The 20,358-nt window shown below is 47.7% G+C and overlaps 14 non-coding genes across 14 annotated transcripts; all 14 read left to right on the top strand.

Annotated features, from left to right (window-relative positions):
* The first annotated feature begins 590 nt into the window (after nt 1-590).
* On the top strand, nt 591-781 carry LOC142687908 (U2 spliceosomal RNA). The gene has a single exon (XR_012857089.1). It is a non-coding gene; the product is annotated as a U2 spliceosomal RNA (small nuclear RNA).
* Nucleotides 782-2,077: 1,296 nt separating this feature from the next.
* LOC142687907 (U2 spliceosomal RNA) lies at nt 2,078-2,268 on the top strand. Its single transcript, XR_012857088.1, has one exon. It is a non-coding gene; the product is annotated as a U2 spliceosomal RNA (small nuclear RNA).
* Nucleotides 2,269-3,651: 1,383 nt separating this feature from the next.
* On the top strand, nt 3,652-3,842 carry LOC142687906 (U2 spliceosomal RNA). Its single transcript, XR_012857087.1, has one exon. It is a non-coding gene; the product is annotated as a U2 spliceosomal RNA (small nuclear RNA).
* A 1,312-nt stretch (nt 3,843-5,154) lies between these two features.
* On the top strand, nt 5,155-5,345 carry LOC142687905 (U2 spliceosomal RNA). Its single transcript, XR_012857086.1, has one exon. It is a non-coding gene; the product is annotated as a U2 spliceosomal RNA (small nuclear RNA).
* A 1,293-nt stretch (nt 5,346-6,638) lies between these two features.
* Nucleotides 6,639-6,829, top strand: LOC142687903 (U2 spliceosomal RNA). The gene has a single exon (XR_012857084.1). It is a non-coding gene; the product is annotated as a U2 spliceosomal RNA (small nuclear RNA).
* A 1,296-nt stretch (nt 6,830-8,125) lies between these two features.
* Nucleotides 8,126-8,316, top strand: LOC142687902 (U2 spliceosomal RNA). The gene has a single exon (XR_012857083.1). It is a non-coding gene; the product is annotated as a U2 spliceosomal RNA (small nuclear RNA).
* Nucleotides 8,317-9,612: 1,296 nt separating this feature from the next.
* Nucleotides 9,613-9,803, top strand: LOC142687901 (U2 spliceosomal RNA). The gene has a single exon (XR_012857082.1). It is a non-coding gene; the product is annotated as a U2 spliceosomal RNA (small nuclear RNA).
* Nucleotides 9,804-11,079: 1,276 nt separating this feature from the next.
* Nucleotides 11,080-11,270, top strand: LOC142687900 (U2 spliceosomal RNA). Its single transcript, XR_012857081.1, has one exon. It is a non-coding gene; the product is annotated as a U2 spliceosomal RNA (small nuclear RNA).
* A 1,281-nt stretch (nt 11,271-12,551) lies between these two features.
* On the top strand, nt 12,552-12,742 carry LOC142687899 (U2 spliceosomal RNA). The gene has a single exon (XR_012857080.1). It is a non-coding gene; the product is annotated as a U2 spliceosomal RNA (small nuclear RNA).
* A 1,300-nt stretch (nt 12,743-14,042) lies between these two features.
* On the top strand, nt 14,043-14,233 carry LOC142687896 (U2 spliceosomal RNA). Its single transcript, XR_012857079.1, has one exon. It is a non-coding gene; the product is annotated as a U2 spliceosomal RNA (small nuclear RNA).
* Nucleotides 14,234-15,483: 1,250 nt separating this feature from the next.
* On the top strand, nt 15,484-15,674 carry LOC142687895 (U2 spliceosomal RNA). The gene has a single exon (XR_012857078.1). It is a non-coding gene; the product is annotated as a U2 spliceosomal RNA (small nuclear RNA).
* Nucleotides 15,675-16,966: 1,292 nt separating this feature from the next.
* LOC142688036 (U2 spliceosomal RNA) lies at nt 16,967-17,157 on the top strand. Its single transcript, XR_012857205.1, has one exon. It is a non-coding gene; the product is annotated as a U2 spliceosomal RNA (small nuclear RNA).
* Nucleotides 17,158-18,461: 1,304 nt separating this feature from the next.
* Nucleotides 18,462-18,652, top strand: LOC142687894 (U2 spliceosomal RNA). The gene has a single exon (XR_012857077.1). It is a non-coding gene; the product is annotated as a U2 spliceosomal RNA (small nuclear RNA).
* A 1,288-nt stretch (nt 18,653-19,940) lies between these two features.
* Nucleotides 19,941-20,131, top strand: LOC142687893 (U2 spliceosomal RNA). Its single transcript, XR_012857076.1, has one exon. It is a non-coding gene; the product is annotated as a U2 spliceosomal RNA (small nuclear RNA).
* The last annotated feature ends 227 nt before the right edge of the window (nt 20,132-20,358 follow it).

The raw sequence follows: 20,358 nt of genomic DNA, 5'->3' as shown, positions 1-20,358 counted from the left end.
GAGGCAACTAGCTGTGCAAAAAAAAGACAGCCTGGCGGCCGGCTGTTGCAGTGTTGCCCTCTCAGGCAACACTGAGTGACTGACTGAGCCTCACCGTCTTATATAAAGTTCAGACGGAACTTTGCACGTGTCATAGTGGAGCCCTCAGGATTCCAGAGCCAGCTTTCTGACATCATAATGGGGCCTCAGAGATAAAAGCCTGGGCCCAGGCAGTGTTGGTCAGTGCTGCTCAGCAGGCAGCACTGGACTGGACTGGATTACAGCTGATACAAGGTGTGAAGGAACAAGGGGTGGCTGTGGGCATGCACTTGCTGCCGCTGCCAGTGTTTATCTGCATGGCAGCAGGGCATTTGGGCGTTGCCAGGAAGGCGTTTTTATGTAGATTCCTCCTCTTTCAGCACTGCATTGTGGTGCAAGCAAAAGAAGCAAATCCTGTCTGGCTTCCTCTCCGGCCTTTATTCACCTCCCGTGTAGCTGTGAGTGTGTGAGCCTGCAGGGCCCCATGGAATTGCCTAGAAGTAGGCTGAATCGCTGCAAGGGCTGAACAGCAGTATCGGGCAGGCTCGGGCAACGCGCGGCCCGTTCGGGTTATCGCTTCTCGGCCTTTTGGCTAAGATCAAGTGTAGTATCTGTTCTTATCAGTTTAATATCTGATACGTCCCCTATCTGGGGACCATATATTAAATGGATTTTTAGAACAGGGAGATGGAAATAGAGCTTGCTCTGTCCACTCCACGCATTGACCTGGTATTGCAGTATTTCCAGGACCGGTGCACCCTTTCCTTATGTGTTGACTAAAAGCAGATTCCAAAAGTGTTTTTTGTCTTTGCTATTGTTTCTGTCTTTCTGAAGGGATCTCCCCTTTTAATCCCATTATTTCAACACCTGTTGGACAATGCATGAGTGATAATGAGCTCATTGATTAAATGCAATTAATGAATAGATTGCCACCTCTTGTTGTGTGTCGTCTGTGTTTCTGTGTTTCCGGCATTTCACATTGGAACACCTCATTCACCTTCCTTGTCTTCTCTCCGCCCTCCCTTTTAGGTAAGTTAAAGAGCTGCACCTGAGCCAGCCACTGATTGATTGATTGATTGATTGATTGATTGATTGATTGATTGATTGATTGATTGATTGATGCAGCACAACAGTCAAATAGTGGAGTGGAGTAGGGGAACAGCAAACAGCCAATAAAGCAGCCCGCCCGCTCGCCTGCCCGCCACAATGGACCTACCTGTGTACACTAGATGGATGTGATGGAATGTACTGTCGTCCCTACATTTCAAGAAGAAGTAAGAATTGCAGTTGCAACAAAGCCTTGCTTGCCTACAAAGAGAGCAGCAATTTGGATTTGTTACTATGTTACCTAGAAGAATAACAAACTGTGCAAGGATGGAGGTTGTAGGAGCAAGGAGAAGTTGTCTGTAAAGTTGGTGGATGCCTATTTTCCATTTTGCAGTCCCTTGTCTCCCTCTTGTGGCCTCCTGGAGGCAACTAGCTGTGCAAAAAAAAGACAGCCTGGCGGCCGGCTGTTGCAGTGTTGCCCTCTCAGGCAACACTGAGTGACTGACTGAGCCTCACCGTCTTATATAAAGTTCAGACGGAACTTTGCACGTGTCATAGTGGAGCCCTCAGGATTCCAGAGCCAGCTTTCTGACATCATAATGGGGCCTCAGAGATAAAAGCCTGGGCCCAGGCAGTGTTGGTCAGTGCTGCTCAGCAGGCAGCACTGGACTGGACTGGATTACAGCTGATACAAGGTGTGAAGGAACAAGGGGTGGCTGTGGGCATGCACTTGCTGCCGCTGCCAGTGTTTATCTGCATGGCAGCAGGGCATTTGGGCGTTGCCAGGAAGGCGTTTTTATGTAGATTCCTCCTCTTTCAGCACTGCATTGTGGTGCAAGCAAAAGAAGCAAATCCTGTCTGGCTTCCTCTCCGGCCTTTATTCACCTCCCGTGTAGCTGTGAGTGTGTGAGCCTGCAGGGCCCCATGGAATTGCCTAGAAGTAGGCTGAATCGCTGCAAGGGCTGAACAGCAGTATCGGGCAGGCTCGGGCAACGCGCGGCCCGTTCGGGTTATCGCTTCTCGGCCTTTTGGCTAAGATCAAGTGTAGTATCTGTTCTTATCAGTTTAATATCTGATACGTCCCCTATCTGGGGACCATATATTAAATGGATTTTTAGAACAGGGAGATGGAAATAGAGCTTGCTCTGTCCACTCCACGCATTGACCTGGTATTGCAGTATTTCCAGGACCGGTGCACCCTTTCCTTATGTGTTGACTAAAAGCAGATTCCAAAAGTGTTTTTTGTCTTTGCTATTGTTTCTGTCTTTCTGAAGGGATCTCCCCTTTTAATCCCATTATTTCAACACCTGTTGGACAATGCATGAGTGATAATGAGCTCATTGATTAAATGCAATTAATGAATAGATTGCCACCTCTTGTTGTGTGTCGTCTGTGTTTCTGTGTTTCCGGCATTTCACATTGGAACACCTCATTCACCTTCTTGCCACCTCTTGTTGTGTGTCGTCTGTGTTTCTGTGTTTCCGGCATTTCACATTGGAACACCTCATTCACCTTCCTTGTCTTCTCTCCGCCCTCCCTTTTAGGTAAGTTAAAGAGCTGCACCTGAGCCAGCCACTGATTGATTGATTGATTGATTGATTGATTGATTGATTGATTGATTGATTGATTGATTGATTGATTGATTGATGCAGCACAACAGTCAAATAGTGGAGTGGAGTAGGGGAACAGCAAACAGCCAATAAAGCAGCCCGCCCGCTCGCCTGCCCGCCACAATGGACCTACCTGTGTACACTAGATGGATGTGATGGAATGTACTGTCGTCCCTACATTTCAAGAAGAAGTAAGAATTGCAGTTGCAACAAAGCCTTGCTTGCCTACAAAGAGAGCAGCAATTTGGATTTGTTACTATGTTACCTAGAAGAATAACAAACTGTGCAAGGATGGAGGTTGTAGGAGCAAGGAGAAGTTGTCTGTAAAGTTGGTGGATGCCTATTTTCCATTTTGCAGTCCCTTGTCTCCCTCTTGTGGCCTCCTGGAGGCAACTAGCTGTGCAAAAAAAAGACAGCCTGGCGGCCGGCTGTTGCAGTGTTGCCCTCTCAGGCAACACTGAGTGACTGACTGAGCCTCACCGTCTTATATAAAGTTCAGACGGAACTTTGCACGTGTCATAGTGGAGCCCTCAGGATTCCAGAGCCAGCTTTCTGACATCATAATGGGGCCTCAGAGATAAAAGCCTGGGCCCAGGCAGTGTTGGTCAGTGCTGCTCAGCAGGCAGCACTGGACTGGACTGGATTACAGCTGATACAAGGTGTGAAGGAACAAGGGGTGGCTGTGGGCATGCACTTGCTGCCGCTGCCAGTGTTTATCTGCATGGCAGCAGGGCATTTGGGCGTTGCCAGGAAGGCGTTTTTATGTAGATTCCTCCTCTTTCAGCACTGCATTGTGGTGCAAGCAAAAGAAGCAAATCCTGTCTGGCTTCCTCTCCGGCCTTTATTCACCTCCCGTGTAGCTGTGAGTGTGTGAGCCTGCAGGGCCCCATGGAATTGCCTAGAAGTAGGCTGAATCGCTGCAAGGGCTGAACAGCAGTATCGGGCAGGCTCGGGCAACGCGCGGCCCGTTCGGGTTATCGCTTCTCGGCCTTTTGGCTAAGATCAAGTGTAGTATCTGTTCTTATCAGTTTAATATCTGATACGTCCCCTATCTGGGGACCATATATTAAATGGATTTTTAGAACAGGGAGATGGAAATAGAGCTTGCTCTGTCCACTCCACGCATTGACCTGGTATTGCAGTATTTCCAGGACCGGTGCACCCTTTCCTTATGTGTTGACTAAAAGCAGATTCCAAAAGTGTTTTTTGTCTTTGCTATTGTTTCTGTCTTTCTGAAGGGATCTCCCCTTTTAATCCCATTATTTCAACACCTGTTGGACAATGCATGAGTGATAATGAGCTCATTGATTAAATGCAATTAATGAATAGATTGCCACCTCTTGTTGTGTGTCGTCTGTGTTTCTGTGTTTCCGGCATTTCACATTGGAACACCTCATTCACCTTCCTTGTCTTCTCTCCGCCCTCCCTTTTAGGTAAGTTAAAGAGCTGCACCTGAGCCAGCCACTGATTGATTGATTGATTGATTGATTGATTGATTGATTGATTGATTGATTGATTGATTGATTGATTGATTGATTGATGCAGCACAACAGTCAAATAGTGGAGTGGAGTAGGGGAACAGCAAACAGCCAATAAAGCAGCCCGCCCGCTCGCCTGCCCGCCACAATGGACCTACCTGTGTACACTAGATGGATGTGATGGAATGTACTGTCGTCCCTACATTTCAAGAAGAAGTAAGAATTGCAGTTGCAACAAAGCCTTGCTTGCCTACAAAGAGAGCAGCAATTTGGATTTGTTACTATGTTACCTAGAAGAATAACAAACTGTGCAAGGATGGAGGTTGTAGGAGCAAGGAGAAGTTGTCTGTAAAGTTGGTGGATGCCTATTTTCCATTTTGCAGTCCCTTGTCTCCCTCTTGTGGCCTCCTGGAGGCAACTAGCTGTGCAAAAAAAAGACAGCCTGGCGGCCGGCTGTTGCAGTGTTGCCCTCTCAGGCAACACTGAGTGACTGACTGAGCCTCACCGTCTTATATAAAGTTCAGACGGAACTTTGCACGTGTCATAGTGGAGCCCTCAGGATTCCAGAGCCAGCTTTCTGACATCATAATGGGGCCTCAGAGATAAAAGCCTGGGCCCAGGCAGTGTTGGTCAGTGCTGCTCAGCAGGCAGCACTGGACTGGACTGGATTACAGCTGATACAAGGTGTGAAGGAACAAGGGGTGGCTGTGGGCATGCACTTGCTGCCGCTGCCAGTGTTTATCTGCATGGCAGCAGGGCATTTGGGCGTTGCCAGGAAGGCGTTTTTATGTAGATTCCTCCTCTTTCAGCACTGCATTGTGGTGCAAGCAAAAGAAGCAAATCCTGTCTGGCTTCCTCTCCGGCCTTTATTCACCTCCCGTGTAGCTGTGAGTGTGTGAGCCTGCAGGGCCCCATGGAATTGCCTAGAAGTAGGCTGAATCGCTGCAAGGGCTGAACAGCAGTATCGGGCAGGCTCGGGCAACGCGCGGCCCGTTCGGGTTATCGCTTCTCGGCCTTTTGGCTAAGATCAAGTGTAGTATCTGTTCTTATCAGTTTAATATCTGATACGTCCCCTATCTGGGGACCATATATTAAATGGATTTTTAGAACAGGGAGATGGAAATAGAGCTTGCTCTGTCCACTCCACGCATTGACCTGGTATTGCAGTATTTCCAGGACCGGTGCACCCTTTCCTTATGTGTTGACTAAAAGCAGATTCCAAAAGTGTTTTTTGTCTTTGCTATTGTTTCTGTCTTTCTGAAGGGATCTCCCCTTTTAATCCCATTATTTCAACACCTGTTGGACAATGCATGAGTGATAATGAGCTCATTGATTAAATGCAATTAATGAATAGATTGCCACCTCTTGTTGTGTGTCGTCTGTGTTTCTGTGTTTCCGGCATTTCACATTGGAACACCTCATTCACCTTCCTTGTCTTCTCTCCGCCCTCCCTTTTAGGTAAGTTAAAGAGCTGCACCTGAGCCAGCCACTTGATTGATTGATTGATTGATTGATTGATTGATTGATTGATTGATTGATTGATTGATGCAGCACAACAGTCAAATAGTGGAGTGGAGTAGGGGAACAGCAAACAGCCAATAAAGCAGCCCGCCCGCTCGCCTGCCCGCCACAATGGACCTACCTGTGTACACTAGATGGATGTGATGGAATGTACTGTCGTCCCTACATTTCAAGAAGAAGTAAGAATTGCAGTTGCAACAAAGCCTTGCTTGCCTACAAAGAGAGCAGCAATTTGGATTTGTTACTATGTTACCTAGAAGAATAACAAACTGTGCAAGGATGGAGGTTGTAGGAGCAAGGAGAAGTTGTTTGTAAAGTTGGTGGATGCCTATTTTCCATTTTGCAGTCCCTTGTCTCCCTCTTGTGGCCTCCTGGAGGCAACTAGCTGTGCAAAAAAAAGACAGCCTGGCGGCCGGCTGTTGCAGTGTTGCCCTCTCAGGCAACACTGAGTGACTGACTGAGCCTCACCGTCTTATATAAAGTTCAGACGGAACTTTGCACGTGTCATAGTGGAGCCCTCAGGATTCCAGAGCCAGCTTTCTGACATCATAATGGGGCCTCAGAGATAAAAGCCTGGGCCCAGGCAGTGTTGGTCAGTGCTGCTCAGCAGGCAGCACTGGACTGGACTGGATTACAGCTGATACAAGGTGTGAAGGAACAAGGGGTGGCTGTGGGCATGCACTTGCTGCCGCTGCCAGTGTTTATCTGCATGGCAGCAGGGCATTTGGGCGTTGCCAGGAAGGCGTTTTTATGTAGATTCCTCCTCTTTCAGCACTGCATTGTGGTGCAAGCAAAAGAAGCAAATCCTGTCTGGCTTCCTCTCCGGCCTTTATTCACCTCCCGTGTAGCTGTGAGTGTGTGAGCCTGCAGGGCCCCATGGAATTGCCTAGAAGTAGGCTGAATCGCTGCAAGGGCTGAACAGCAGTATCGGGCAGGCTCGGGCAACGCGCGGCCCGTTCGGGTTATCGCTTCTCGGCCTTTTGGCTAAGATCAAGTGTAGTATCTGTTCTTATCAGTTTAATATCTGATACGTCCCCTATCTGGGGACCATATATTAAATGGATTTTTAGAACAGGGAGATGGAAATAGAGCTTGCTCTGTCCACTCCACGCATTGACCTGGTATTGCAGTATTTCCAGGACCGGTGCACCCTTTCCTTATGTGTTGACTAAAAGCAGATTCCAAAAGTGTTTTTTGTCTTTGCTATTGTTTCTGTCTTTCTGAAGGGATCTCCCCTTTTAATCCCATTATTTCAACACCTGTTGGACAATGCATGAGTGATAATGAGCTCATTGATTAAATGCAATTAATGAATAGATTGCCACCTCTTGTTGTGTGTCGTCTGTGTTTCTGTGTTTCCGGCATTTCACATTGGAACACCTCATTCACCTTCCTTGTCTTCTCTCCGCCCTCCCTTTTAGGTAAGTTAAAGAGCTGCACCTGAGCCAGCCACTGATTGATTGATTGATTGATTGATTGATTGATTGATTGATTGATTGATTGATTGATTGATGCAGCACAACAGTCAAATAGTGGAGTGGAGTAGGGGAACAGCAAACAGTCAATAAAGCAGCCCGCCCGCTCGCCTGCCCGCCACAATGGACCTACCTGTGTACACTAGATGGATGTGATGGAATGTACTGTCATCCCTACATTTCAAGAAGAAGTAAGAATTGCAGTTGCAACAAAGCCTTGCTTGCCTACAAAGAGAGCAGCAATTTGGATTTGTTACTATGTTACCTAGAAGAATAACAAACTGTGCAAGGATGGAGGTTGTAGGAGCAAGGAGAAGTTGTCTGTAAAGTTGGTGGATGCCTATTTTCCATTTTGCAGTCCCTTGTCTCCCTCTTGTGGCCTCCTGGAGGCAACTAGCTGTGCAAAAAAAAGACAGCCTGGCGGCCGGCTGTTGCAGTGTTGCCCTCTCAGGCAACACTGAGTGACTGACTGAGCCTCACCGTCTTATATAAAGTTCAGACGGAACTTTGCACGTGTCATAGTGGAGCCCTCAGGATTCCAGAGCCAGCTTTCTGACATCATAATGGGGCCTCAGAGATAAAAGCCTGGGCCCAGGCAGTGTTGGTCAGTGCTGCTCAGCAGGCAGCACTGGACTGGACTGGATTACAGCTGATACAAGGTGTGAAGGAACAAGGGGTGGCTGTGGGCATGCACTTGCTGCCGCTGCCAGTGTTTATCTGCATGGCAGCAGGGCATTTGGGCGTTGCCAGGAAGGCGTTTTTATGTAGATTCCTCCTCTTTCAGCACTGCATTGTGGTGCAAGCAAAAGAAGCAAATCCTGTCTGGCTTCCTCTCCGGCCTTTATTCACCTCCCGTGTAGCTGTGAGTGTGTGAGCCTGCAGGGCCCCATGGAATTGCCTAGAAGTAGGCTGAATCGCTGCAAGGGCTGAACAGCAGTATCGGGCAGGCTCGGGCAACGCGCGGCCCGTTCGGGTTATCGCTTCTCGGCCTTTTGGCTAAGATCAAGTGTAGTATCTGTTCTTATCAGTTTAATATCTGATACGTCCCCTATCTGGGGACCATATATTAAATGGATTTTTAGAACAGGGAGATGGAAATAGAGCTTGCTCTGTCCACTCCACGCATTGACCTGGTATTGCAGTATTTCCAGGACCGGTGCACCCTTTCCTTATGTGTTGACTAAAAGCAGATTCCAAAAGTGTTTTTTGTCTTTGCTATTGTTTCTGTCTTTCTGAAGGGATCTCCCCTTTTAATCCCATTATTTCAACACCTGTTGGACAATGCATGAGTGATAATGAGCTCATTGATTAAATGCAATTAATGAATAGATTGCCACCTCTTGTTGTGTGTCGTCTGTGTTTCTGTGTTTCCGGCATTTCACATTGGAACACCTCATTCACCTTCCTTGTCTTCTCTCCGCCCTCCCTTTTAGGTAAGTTAAAGAGCTGCACCTGAGCCAGCCACTGATTGATTGATTGATTGATTGATTGATTGATTGATTGATTGATTGATTGATTGATTGATGCAGCACAACAGTCAAATAGTGGAGTGGAGTAGGGGAACAGCAAACAGTCAATAAAGCAGCCCGCCCGCTCGCCTGCCCGCCACAATGGACCTACCTGTGTACACTAGATGGATGTGATGGAATGTACTGTCATCCCTACATTTCAAGAAGAAGTAAGAATTGCAGTTGCAACAAAGCCTTGCTTGCCTACAAAGAGAGCAGCAATTTGGATTTGTTACTATGTTACCTAGAAGAATAACAAACTGTGCAAGGATGGAGGTTGTAGGAGCAAGGAGAAGTTGTCTGTAAAGTTGGTGGATGCCTATTTTCCATTTTGCAGTCCCTTGTCTCCCTCTTGTGGCCTCCTGGAGGCAACTAGCTGTGCAAAAAAAAGACAGCCTGGCGGCCGGCTGTTGCAGTGTTGCCCTCTCAGGCAACACTGAGTGACTGACTGAGCCTCACCGTCTTATATAAAGTTCAGACGGAACTTTGCACGTGTCATAGTGGAGCCCTCAGGATTCCAGAGCCAGCTTTCTGACATCATAATGGGGCCTCAGAGATAAAAGCCTGGGCCCAGGCAGTGTTGGTCAGTGCTGCTCAGCAGGCAGCACTGGACTGGACTGGATTACAGCTGATACAAGGTGTGAAGGAACAAGGGGTGGCTGTGGGCATGCACTTGCTGCCGCTGCCAGTGTTTATCTGCATGGCAGCAGGGCATTTGGGCGTTGCCAGGAAGGCGTTTTTATGTAGATTCCTCCTCTTTCAGCACTGCATTGTGGTGCAAGCAAAAGAAGCAAATCCTGTCTGGCTTCCTCTCCGGCCTTTATTCACCTCCCGTGTAGCTGTGAGTGTGTGAGCCTGCAGGGCCCCATGGAATTGCCTAGAAGTAGGCTGAATCGCTGCAAGGGCTGAACAGCAGTATCGGGCAGGCTCGGGCAACGCGCGGCCCGTTCGGGTTATCGCTTCTCGGCCTTTTGGCTAAGATCAAGTGTAGTATCTGTTCTTATCAGTTTAATATCTGATACGTCCCCTATCTGGGGACCATATATTAAATGGATTTTTAGAACAGGGAGATGGAAATAGAGCTTGCTCTGTCCACTCCACGCATTGACCTGGTATTGCAGTATTTCCAGGACCGGTGCACCCTTTCCTTATGTGTTGACTAAAAGCAGATTCCAAAAGTGTTTTTTGTCTTTGCTATTGTTTCTGTCTTTCTGAAGGGATCTCCCCTTTTAATCCCATTATTTCAACACCTGTTGGACAATGCATGAGTGATAATGAGCTCATTGATTAAATGCAATTAATGAATAGATTGCCACCTCTTGTTGTGTGTCGTCTGTGTTTCTGTGTTTCCGGCATTTCACATTGGAACACCTCATTCACCTTCCTTGTCTTCTCTCCGCCCTCCCTTTTAGGTAAGTTAAAGAGCTGCACCTGAGCCAGCCACTGATTGATTGATTGATTGATTGATTGATTGATTGATTGATGCAGCACAACAGTCAAATAGTGGAGTGGAGTAGGGGAACAGCAAACAGCCAATAAAGCAGCCCGCCCGCTCGCCTGCCCGCCACAATGGACCTACCTGTGTACACTAGATGGATGTGATGGAATGTACTGTCGTCCCTACATTTCAAGAAGAAGTAAGAATTGCAGTTGCAACAAAGCCTTGCTTGCCTACAAAGAGAGCAGCAATTTGGATTTGTTACTATGTTACCTAGAAGAATAACAAACTGTGCAAGGATGGAGGTTGTAGGAGCAAGGAGAAGTTGTCTGTAAAGTTGGTGGATGCCTATTTTCCATTTTGCAGTCCCTTGTCTCCCTCTTGTGGCCTCCTGGAGGCAACTAGCTGTGCAAAAAAAAGACAGCCTGGCGGCCGGCTGTTGCAGTGTTGCCCTCTCAGGCAACACTGAGTGACTGACTGAGCCTCACCGTCTTATATAAAGTTCAGACGGAACTTTGCACGTGTCATAGTGGAGCCCTCAGGATTCCAGAGCCAGCTTTCTGACATCATAATGGGGCCTCAGAGATAAAAGCCTGGGCCCAGGCAGTGTTGGTCAGTGCTGCTCAGCAGGCAGCACTGGACTGGACTGGATTACAGCTGATACAAGGTGTGAAGGAACAAGGGGTGGCTGTGGGCATGCACTTGCTGCCGCTGCCAGTGTTTATCTGCATGGCAGCAGGGCATTTGGGCGTTGCCAGGAAGGCGTTTTTATGTAGATTCCTCCTCTTTCAGCACTGCATTGTGGTGCAAGCAAAAGAAGCAAATCCTGTCTGGCTTCCTCTCCGGCCTTTATTCACCTCCCGTGTAGCTGTGAGTGTGTGAGCCTGCAGGGCCCCATGGAATTGCCTAGAAGTAGGCTGAATCGCTGCAAGGGCTGAACAGCAGTATCGGGCAGGCTCGGGCAACGCGCGGCCCGTTCGGGTTATCGCTTCTCGGCCTTTTGGCTAAGATCAAGTGTAGTATCTGTTCTTATCAGTTTAATATCTGATACGTCCCCTATCTGGGGACCATATATTAAATGGATTTTTAGAACAGGGAGATGGAAATAGAGCTTGCTCTGTCCACTCCACGCATTGACCTGGTATTGCAGTATTTCCAGGACCGGTGCACCCTTTCCTTATGTGTTGACTAAAAGCAGATTCCAAAAGTGTTTTTTGTCTTTGCTATTGTTTCTGTCTTTCTGAAGGGATCTCCCCTTTTAATCCCATTATTTCAACACCTGTTGGACAATGCATGAGTGATAATGAGCTCATTGATTAAATGCAATTAATGAATAGATTGCCACCTCTTGTTGTGTGTCGTCTGTGTTTCTGTGTTTCCGGCATTTCACATTGGAACACCTCATTCACCTTCCTTGTCTTCTCTCCGCCCTCCCTTTTAGGTAAGTTAAAGAGCTGCACCTGAGCCAGCCACTGATTGATTGATTGATTGATTGATTGATTGATTGATTGATTGATTGATTGATTGATTGATTGATTGATGCAGCACAACAGTCAAATAGTGGAGTGGAGTAGGGGAACAGCAAACAGCCAATAAAGCAGCCCGCCCGCTCGCCTGCCCGCCACAATGGACCTACCTGTGTACACTAGATGGATGTGATGGAATGTACTGTCGTCCCTACATTTCAAGAAGAAGTAAGAATTGCAGTTGCAACAAAGCCTTGCTTGCCTACAAAGAGAGCAGCAATTTGGATTTGTCAAACTGTGCAAGGATGGAGGTTGTAGGAGCAAGGAGAAGTTGTCTGTAAAGTTGGTGGATGCCTATTTTCCATTTTGCAGTCCCTTGTCTCCCTCTTGTGGCCTCCTGGAGGCAACTAGCTGTGCAAAAAAAAGACAGCCTGGCGGCCGGCTGTTGCAGTGTTGCCCTCTCAGGCAACACTGAGTGACTGACTGAGCCTCACCGTCTTATATAAAGTTCAGACGGAACTTTGCACGTGTCATAGTGGAGCCCTCAGGATTCCAGAGCCAGCTTTCTGACATCATAATGGGGCCTCAGAGATAAAAGCCTGGGCCCAGGCAGTGTTGGTCAGTGCTGCTCAGCAGGCAGCACTGGACTGGACTGGATTACAGCTGATACAAGGTGTGAAGGAACAAGGGGTGGCTGTGGGCATGCACTTGCTGCCGCTGCCAGTGTTTATCTGCATGGCAGCAGGGCATTTGGGCGTTGCCAGGAAGGCGTTTTTATGTAGATTCCTCCTCTTTCAGCACTGCATTGTGGTGCAAGCAAAAGAAGCAAATCCTGTCTGGCTTCCTCTCCGGCCTTTATTCACCTCCCGTGTAGCTGTGAGTGTGTGAGCCTGCAGGGCCCCATGGAATTGCCTAGAAGTAGGCTGAATCGCTGCAAGGGCTGAACAGCAGTATCGGGCAGGCTCGGGCAACGCGCGGCCCGTTCGGGTTATCGCTTCTCGGCCTTTTGGCTAAGATCAAGTGTAGTATCTGTTCTTATCAGTTTAATATCTGATACGTCCCCTATCTGGGGACCATATATTAAATGGATTTTTAGAACAGGGAGATGGAAATAGAGCTTGCTCTGTCCACTCCACGCATTGACCTGGTATTGCAGTATTTCCAGGACCGGTGCACCCTTTCCTTATGTGTTGACTAAAAGCAGATTCCAAAAGTGTTTTTTGTCTTTGCTATTGTTTCTGTCTTTCTGAAGGGATCTCCCCTTTTAATCCCATTATTTCAACACCTGTTGGACAATGCATGAGTGATAATGAGCTCATTGATTAAATGCAATTAATGAATAGATTGCCACCTCTTGTTGTGTGTCGTCTGTGTTTCTGTGTTTCCGGCATTTCACATTGGAACACCTCATTCACCTTCCTTGTCTTCTCTCCGCCCTCCCTTTTAGGTAAGTTAAAGAGCTGCACCTGAGCCAGCCACTGATTGATTGATTGATTGATTGATTGATTGATTGATTGATTGATTGATTGATTGATTGATTGATGCAGCACAACAGTCAAATAGTGGAGTGGAGTAGGGGAACAGCAAACAGCCAATAAAGCAGCCCGCCCGCTCGCCTGCCCGCCACAATGGACCTACCTGTGTACACTAGATGGATGTGATGGAATGTACTGTCGTCCCTACATTTCAAGAAGAAGTAAGAATTGCAGTTGCAACAAAGCCTTGCTTGCCTACAAAGAGAGCAGCAATTTGGATTTGTTACTATGTTACCTAGAAGAATAACAAACTGTGCAAGGATGGAGGTTGTAGGAGCAAGGAGAAGTTGTCTGTAAAGTTGGTGGATGCCTATTTTCCATTTTGCAGTCCCTTGTCTCCCTCTTGTGGCCTCCTGGAGGCAACTAGCTGTGCAAAAAAAAGACAGCCTGGCGGCCGGCTGTTGCAGTGTTGCCCTCTCAGGCAACACTGAGTGACTGACTGAGCCTCACCGTCTTATATAAAGTTCAGACGGAACTTTGCACGTGTCATAGTGGAGCCCTCAGGATTCCAGAGCCAGCTTTCTGACATCATAATGGGGCCTCAGAGATAAAAGCCTGGGCCCAGGCAGTGTTGGTCAGTGCTGCTCAGCAGGCAGCACTGGACTGGACTGGATTACAGCTGATACAAGGTGTGAAGGAACAAGGGGTGGCTGTGGGCATGCACTTGCTGCCGCTGCCAGTGTTTATCTGCATGGCAGCAGGGCATTTGGGCGTTGCCAGGAAGGCGTTTTTATGTAGATTCCTCCTCTTTCAGCACTGCATTGTGGTGCAAGCAAAAGAAGCAAATCCTGTCTGGCTTCCTCTCCGGCCTTTATTCACCTCCCGTGTAGCTGTGAGTGTGTGAGCCTGCAGGGCCCCATGGAATTGCCTAGAAGTAGGCTGAATCGCTGCAAGGGCTGAACAGCAGTATCGGGCAGGCTCGGGCAACGCGCGGCCCGTTCGGGTTATCGCTTCTCGGCCTTTTGGCTAAGATCAAGTGTAGTATCTGTTCTTATCAGTTTAATATCTGATACGTCCCCTATCTGGGGACCATATATTAAATGGATTTTTAGAACAGGGAGATGGAAATAGAGCTTGCTCTGTCCACTCCACGCATTGACCTGGTATTGCAGTATTTCCAGGACCGGTGCACCCTTTCCTTATGTGTTGACTAAAAGCAGATTCCAAAAGTGTTTTTTGTCTTTGCTATTGTTTCTGTCTTTCTGAAGGGATCTCCCCTTTTAATCCCATTATTTCAACACCTGTTGGACAATGCATGAGTGATAATGAGCTCATTGATTAAATGCAATTAATGAATAGATTGCCACCTCTTGTTGTGTGTCGTCTGTGTTTCTGTGTTTCCGGCATTTCACATTGGAACACCTCATTCACCTTCCTTGTCTTCTCTCCGCCCTCCCTTTTAGGTAAGTTAAAGAGCTGCACCTGAGCCAGCCACTGATTGATTGATTGATTGATTGATTGATTGATTGATTGATTGATGCAGCACAACAGTCAAATAGTGGAGTGGAGTAGGGGAACAGCAAACAGCCAATAAAGCAGCCCGCCCGCTCGCCTGCCCGCCACAATGGACCTACCTGTGTACACTAGATGGATGTGATGGAATGTACTGTCGTCCCTACATTTCAAGAAGAAGTAAGAATTGCAGTTGCAACAAAGCCTTGCTTGCCTACAAAGAGAGCAGCAATTTGGATTTGTTACTATGTTACCTAGAAGAATAACAAACTGTGCAAGGATGGAGGTTGTAGGAGCAAGGAGAAGTTGTCTGTAAAGTTGGTGGATGCCTATTTTCCATTTTGCAGTCCCTTGTCTCCCTCTTGTGGCCTCCTGGAGGCAACTAGCTGTGCAAAAAAAAGACAGCCTGGCGGCCGGCTGTTGCAGTGTTGCCCTCTCAGGCAACACTGAGTGACTGACTGAGCCTCACCGTCTTATATAAAGTTCAGACGGAACTTTGCACGTGTCATAGTGGAGCCCTCAGGATTCCAGAGCCAGCTTTCTGACATCATAATGGGGCCTCAGAGATAAAAGCCTGGGCCCAGGCAGTGTTGGTCAGTGCTGCTCAGCAGGCAGCACTGGACTGGACTGGGTTACAGCTGATACAAGGTGTGAAGGAACAAGGGGTGGCTGTGGGCATGCACTTGCTGCCGCTGCCAGTGTTTATCTGCATGGCAGCAGGGCATTTGGGCGTTGCCAGGAAGGCGTTTTTATGTAGATTCCTCCTCTTTCAGCACTGCATTGTGGTGCAAGCAAAAGAAGCAAATCCTGTCTGGCTTCCTCTCCGGCCTTTATTCACCTCCCGTGTAGCTGTGAGTGTGTGAGCCTGCAGGGCCCCATGGAATTGCCTAGAAGTAGGCTGAATCGCTGCAAGGGCTGAACAGCAGTATCGGGTTATCGCTTCTCGGCCTTTTGGCTAAGATCAAGTGTAGTATCTGTTCTTATCAGTTTAATATCTGATACGTCCCCTATCTGGGGACCATATATTAAATGGATTTTTAGAACAGGGAGATGGAAATAGAGCTTGCTCTGTCCACTCCACGCATTGACCTGGTATTGCAGTATTTCCAGGACCGGTGCACCCTTTCCTTATGTGTTGACTAAAAGCAGATTCCAAAAGTGTTTTTTGTCTTTGCTATTGTTTCTGTCTTTCTGAAGGGATCTCCCCTTTTAATCCCATTATTTCAACACCTGTTGGACAATGCATGAGTGATAATGAGCTCATTGATTAAATGCAATTAATGAATAGATTGCCACCTCTTGTTGTGTGTCGTCTGTGTTTCTGTGTTTCCGGCATTTCACATTGGAACACCTCATTCACCTTCCTTGTCTTCTCTCCGCCCTCCCTTTTAGGTAAGTTAAAGAGCTGCACCTGAGCCAGCCACTGATTGATTGATTGATTGATTGATTGATTGATTGATTGATTGATTGATTGATTGATGCAGCACAACAGTCAAATAGTGGAGTGGAGTAGGGGAACAGCAAACAGCCAATAAAGCAGCCCGCCCGCTCGCCTGCCCGCCACAATGGACCTACCTGTGTACACTAGATGGATGTGATGGAATGTACTGTCGTCCCTACATTTCAAGAAGAAGTAAGAATTGCAGTTGCAACAAAGCCTTGCTTGCCTACAAAGAGAGCAGCAATTTGGATTTGTTACTATGTTACCTAGAAGAATAACAAACTGTGCAAGGATGGAGGTTGTAGGAGCAAGGAGAAGTTGTCTGTAAAGTTGGTGGATGCCTATTTTCCATTTTGCAGTCCCTTGTCTCCCTCTTGTGGCCTCCTGGAGGCAACTAGCTGTGCAAAAAAAAGACAGCCTGGCGGCCGGCTGTTGCAGTGTTGCCCTCTCAGGCAACACTGAGTGACTGACTGAGCCTCACCGTCTTATATAAAGTTCAGACGGAACTTTGCACGTGTCATAGTGGAGCCCTCAGGATTCCAGAGCCAGCTTTCTGACATCATAATGGGGCCTCAGAGATAAAAGCCTGGGCCCAGGCAGTGTTGGTCAGTGCTGCTCAGCAGGCAGCACTGGACTGGACTGGATTACAGCTGATACAAGGTGTGAAGGAACAAGGGGTGGCTGTGGGCATGCACTTGCTGCCGCTGCCAGTGTTTATCTGCATGGCAGCAGGGCATTTGGGCGTTGCCAGGAAGGCGTTTTTATGTAGATTCCTCCTCTTTCAGCACTGCATTGTGGTGCAAGCAAAAGAAGCAAATCCTGTCTGGCTTCCTCTCCGGCCTTTATTCACCTCCCGTGTAGCTGTGAGTGTGTGAGCCTGCAGGGCCCCATGGAATTGCCTAGAAGTAGGCTGAATCGCTGCAAGGGCTGAACAGCAGTATCGGGCAGGCTCGGGCAACGCGCGGCCCGTTCGGGTTATCGCTTCTCGGCCTTTTGGCTAAGATCAAGTGTAGTATCTGTTCTTATCAGTTTAATATCTGATACGTCCCCTATCTGGGGACCATATATTAAATGGATTTTTAGAACAGGGAGATGGAAATAGAGCTTGCTCTGTCCACTCCACGCATTGACCTGGTATTGCAGTATTTGCAGGACCGGTGCACCCTTTCCTTATGTGTTGACTAAAAGCAGATTCCAAAAGTGTTTTTTGTCTTTGCTATTGTTTCTGTCTTTCTGAAGGGATCTCCCCTTTTAATCCCATTATTTCAACACCTGTTGGACAATGCATGAGTGATAATGAGCTCATTGATTAAATGCAATTAATGAATAGATTGCCACCTCTTGTTGTGTGTCGTCTGTGTTTCTGTGTTTCCGGCATTTCACATTGGAACACCTCATTCACCTTCCTTGTCTTCTCTCCGCCCTCCCTTTTAGGTAAGTTAAAGAGCTGCACCTGAGCCAGCCACTGATTGATTGATTGATTGATTGATTGATTGATTGATTGATTGATTGATTGATTGATTGATTGATTGATGCAGCACAACAGTCAAATAGTGGAGTGGAGTAGGGGAACAGCAAACAGCCAATAAAGCAGCCCGCCCGCTCGCCTGCCCGCCACAATGGACCTACCTGTGTACACTAGATGGATGTGATGGAATGTACTGTCGTCCCTACATTTCAAGAAGAAGTAAGAATTGCAGTTGCAACAAAGCCTTGCTTGCCTACAAAGAGAGCAGCAATTTGGATTTGTTACTATGTTACCTAGAAGAATAACAAACTGTGCAAGGATGGAGGTTGTAGGAGCAAGGAGAAGTTGTCTGTAAAGTTGGTGGATGCCTATTTTCCATTTTGCAGTCCCTTGTCTCCCTCTTGTGGCCTCCTGGAGGCAACTAGCTGTGCAAAAAAAAGACAGCCTGGCGGCCGGCTGTTGCAGTGTTGCCCTCTCAGGCAACACTGAGTGACTGACTGAGCCTCACCGTCTTATATAAAGTTCAGACGGAACTTTGCACGTGTCATAGTGGAGCCCTCAGGATTCCAGAGCCAGCTTTCTGACATCATAATGGGGCCTCAGAGATAAAAGCCTGGGCCCAGGCAGTGTTGGTCAGTGCTGCTCAGCAGGCAGCACTGGACTGGACTGGATTACAGCTGATACAAGGTGTGAAGGAACAAGGGGTGGCTGTGGGCATGCACTTGCTGCCGCTGCCAGTGTTTATCTGCATGGCAGCAGGGCATTTGGGCGTTGCCAGGAAGGCGTTTTTATGTAGATTCCTCCTCTTTCAGCACTGCATTGTGGTGCAAGCAAAAGAAGCAAATCCTGTCTGGCTTCCTCTCCGGCCTTTATTCACCTCCCGTGTAGCTGTGAGTGTGTGAGCCTGCAGGGCCCCATGGAATTGCCTAGAAGTAGGCTGAATCGCTGCAAGGGCTGAACAGCAGTATCGGGCAGGCTCGGGCAACGCGCGGCCCGTTCGGGTTATCGCTTCTCGGCCTTTTGGCTAAGATCAAGTGTAGTATCTGTTCTTATCAGTTTAATATCTGATACGTCCCCTATCTGGGGACCATATATTAAATGGATTTTTAGAACAGGGAGATGGAAATAGAGCTTGCTCTGTCCACTCCACGCATTGACCTGGTATTGCAGTATTTCCAGGACCGGTGCACCCTTTCCTTATGTGTTGACTAAAAGCAGATTCCAAAAGTGTTTTTTGTCTTTGCTATTGTTTCTGTCTTTCTGAAGGGATCTCCCCTTTTAATCCCATTATTTCAACACCTGTTGGACAATGCATGAGTGATAATGAGCTCATTGATTAAATGCAATTAATGAATAGATTGCCACCTCTTGTTGTGTGTCGTCTGTGTTTCTGTGTTTCCGGCATTTCACATTGGAACACCTCATTCACCTTCCTTGTCTTCTCTCCGCCCTCCCTTTTAGGTAAGTTAAAGAGCTGCACCTGAGCCAGCCACTGATTGATTGATTGATTGATTGATTGATTGATTGATTGATTGATTGATTGATGCAGCACAACAGTCAAATAGTGGAGTGGAGTAGGGGAACAGCAAACAGCCAATAAAGCAGCCCGCCCGCTCGCCTGCCCGCCACAATGGACCTACCTGTGTACACTAGATGGATGTGATGGAATGTACTGTCGTCCCTACATTTCAAGAAGAAGTAAGAATTGCAGTTGCAACAAAGCCTTGCTTGCCTACAAAGAGAGCAGCAATTTGGATTTGTTACTATGTTACCTAGAAGAATAACAAACTGTGCAAGGATGGAGGTTGTAGGAGCAAGGAGAAGTTGTCTGTAAAGTTGGTGGATGCCTATTTTCCATTTTGCAGTCCCTTGTCTCCCTCTTGTGGCCTCCTGGAGGCAACTAGCTGTGCAAAAAAAAGACAGCCTGGCGGCCGGCTGTTGCAGTGTTGCCCTCTCAGGCAACACTGAGTGACTGACTGAGCCTCACCGTCTTATATAAAGTTCAGACGGAACTTTGCACGTGTCATAGTGGAGCCCTCAGGATTCCAGAGCCAGCTTTCTGACATCATAATGGGGCCTCAGAGATAAAAGCCTGGGCCCAGGCAGTGTTGGTCAGTGCTGCTCAGCAGGCAGCACTGGACTGGACTGGATTACAGCTGATACAAGGTGTGAAGGAACAAGGGGTGGCTGTGGGCATGCACTTGCTGCCGCTGCCAGTGTTTATCTGCATGGCAGCAGGGCATTTGGGCGTTGCCAGGAAGGCGTTTTTATGTAGATTCCTCCTCTTTCAGCACTGCATTGTGGTGCAAGCAAAAGAAGCAAATCCTGTCTGGCTTCCTCTCCGGCCTTTATTCACCTCCCGTGTAGCTGTGAGTGTGTGAGCCTGCAGGGCCCCATGGAATTGCCTAGAAGTAGGCTGAATCGCTGCAAGGGCTGAACAGCAGTATCGGGCAGGCTCGGGCAACGCGCGGCCCGTTCGGGTTATCGCTTCTCGGCCTTTTGGCTAAGATCAAGTGTAGTATCTGTTCTTATCAGTTTAATATCTGATACGTCCCCTATCTGGGGACCATATATTAAATGGATTTTTAGAACAGGGAGATGGAAATAGAGCTTGCTCTGTCCACTCCACGCATTGACCTGGTATTGCAGTATTTCCAGGACCGGTGCACCCTTTCCTTATGTGTTGACTAAAAGCAGATTCCAAAAGTGTTTTTTGTCTTTGCTATTGTTTCTGTCTTTCTGAAGGGATCTCCCCTTTTAATCCCATTATTTCAACACCTGTTGGACAATGCATGAGTGATAATGAGCTCATTGATTAAATGCAATTAATGAATAGATTGCCACCTCTTGTTGTGTGTCGTCTGTGTTTCTGTGTTTCCGGCATTTCACATTGGAACACCT

This window comes from Rhinoderma darwinii (assembly GCF_050947455.1).
Source record: "Rhinoderma darwinii isolate aRhiDar2 chromosome 5 unlocalized genomic scaffold, aRhiDar2.hap1 SUPER_5_unloc_24, whole genome shotgun sequence".
NCBI lineage: Eukaryota > Metazoa > Chordata > Amphibia > Anura > Rhinodermatidae > Rhinoderma > Rhinoderma darwinii.
Note: the sequence above shows the minus strand (reverse complement) of the source record. Positions and strands in the feature narration are given on the sequence as shown.